The following is a 2,344-nucleotide window of genomic DNA, read 5'->3' as shown; positions in this document are numbered from 1 at the left end:
AATTTTCAACGTTTTGCTTTTATGTGGGAAGCACAATAAAACCACTGAGTTTGGTATAAATTGGTATAACGGTTACCGAGATACATATATGTAATCATAAGTGGGCGGTGCCACGCCCATTTTCCAAAATTTTATCATAAACGTCTTTCTTGGTAAAGAATTGTTGCAAGCATCAATTTTGAATAAATTTGCTTTAATAATTACTGATTTATCGAAGATTTTGTATTTTTCTAAATTACCCTTATATGGAGTGTGGGCGTGGTTATTGAGCGATTTTAAAAATTTTCGGCCATTTGGTATGATGTCCGAAGGCCAACAACTGTGCCAAGTTTGTAAGAAATTGGTGCAGCGGTTACCAAGATATACACATGTAACCATAAGTGGGCGTGGCTACGCCCATTTTCCAAAAATTTATAATATTCTTATTTTTCGTCTAAAAATTATTGTAAATATCAATTTTGAGTGAATTATCTTCAGTAGTTACTAAAATATCGCAGTTTTCGTATTTCTGGAAATTACCGTTATATGGGAAGTGGGCGTGGTTAAAGTCCGATTTCGCCCATTTTCAATACCAACCTACCTTGGATTAAGGGAAACCTACATACCAAATTTCGTTGAGATATCTCAATTTTTGCTCGAGTTATCGTGTACACGGACAGACGGACAGACGGACAGACGGACAGACGGACGGACAGACAGACATGGCTTAATCGATTTCTTTTTTCATCCTGATCATTTATGTATACATTTGTCTATATCTATCTCGATTCGTTTTGGCTGTTACAAACAACCGTTATGTGAACAAAATTAATATACCCTTGTGCACAAGTGCGCTCGGGTATAAAAATCAACGGTGACTTTTAGCTACATGAAGCTTTCACATTGTTAGACTAAAATTGAATGGGCTATAAAACTGCGTACTCAAAAAAATTCTAAGTTAGAAAAAAGAAATTCTAACACTTCTCAGAAAAAAGTTTGAAATTTAGGTGAAAATTTGTTGCATTTCTTGTAGTTTTCTACAAAGTTTTAAACTTGGGTTTATATGGGTTTTGTTAGAGAATGAAATATATATTGACTGAAAATTCCTAAAAATAAAAAAATTAACATGAGTGGGCAACAATATCTCTTAGAAATGGGGGTGCTATTGTATTGACCAATTCTGTAGGCAAGCAGTTTTGTGGCCCAATCAATTCTAGAATCGCGCGATTTTTTATTAAAAATGTTCAACTGCGGCGCTTTAAAATAAAATGCAATACTTCGATTAATAATGAAAATTTTTTATAAAAAATCGCGCGATTTTTATTACAAATTTTCGCCTGCGCCTTACTAAATTTTCAATAAAAAGCCCGCGACTTTTTTTTACCATTCTCATCATCTGACAGCACCGACATCTGTGTTCATTTTCAACAACTTTAAAAGTTAATCACTTTTTAAATAGAAGCCTCCGCGCTCTGGGGCTTTCACTTTTGGAATCGATAGTAGCTCCTCTACACATCCTCGTTTTTAGTTTTTTCAAATTTGGACCGAATTTAAGGAAAATTTTTCCTAACTTTTTTTCGGAAGCTAAATTTTAAGAGCCTACAAAACAATGCTATATTTTTTAAGATATCCTGACTGACCTAAATATACACATCCTTCTACTGCCGAAAAAAATTTAAATTGTACATAAGTGGAATGCAGCTCTTAAAAATGTATGACTATATATAACCATGATCTCATACGGTTAAGGGAAACAACTGAAACGTTTACTCCATAAACGACGGCACACAATTGAAGTGATTTAACGTCAAATACACCCGACTTTGTTTATGTAAAACAGCAGCTTAACCAACAACGACAAAGGAAAACAATAAGGAAAAGCGAAAACTCAACAACAATAGGAACAGCAACACGACAAACAACTGACGACTACATATGTATGAACATACATACATACATACGTACATACATACATACATACATACATACATACATAGATGGTCATACAAAAGGAAAAACAACATGCGGCGCGGCAAAAATCAGCCAAAGTAAAGGAGAGAAAAAAACCAACAACAATCACTAAAAAGGAAAACCAACTTGTTAAAGGAAGTGCATAACAACAGAGGCCTCAAACGTGCTGACAAACAGAGTGAAAAAAACACGCAACGCTAGCAGGCGCAGCAGTCGGTACGCACAAGCGGTTAAGCTCGCATGCTTGCATCAAGCCACACAACAGGCAAACTTGTACGTATGTACATATGTATGTATGTATGTGTGTAAGTGCTTGCCCCCTATGTACCTTACGCGTGCATTGTGTGCGAGTTCAGCCATCGTCGCAGCAGCATGTGTGTTGTGTATGTGCGTT

This window comes from Rhagoletis zephyria, unplaced genomic scaffold, assembly GCF_001687245.7.
Source record: "Rhagoletis zephyria isolate East Lansing unplaced genomic scaffold, Rhagoletis_zephyria_1.1 Rzeph_scaffold_00334, whole genome shotgun sequence".
NCBI lineage: Eukaryota > Metazoa > Arthropoda > Insecta > Diptera > Tephritidae > Rhagoletis > Rhagoletis zephyria.
The sequence above is the reverse complement of the archived record's forward strand: the minus strand, read 5'-3'. Positions refer to the sequence as shown.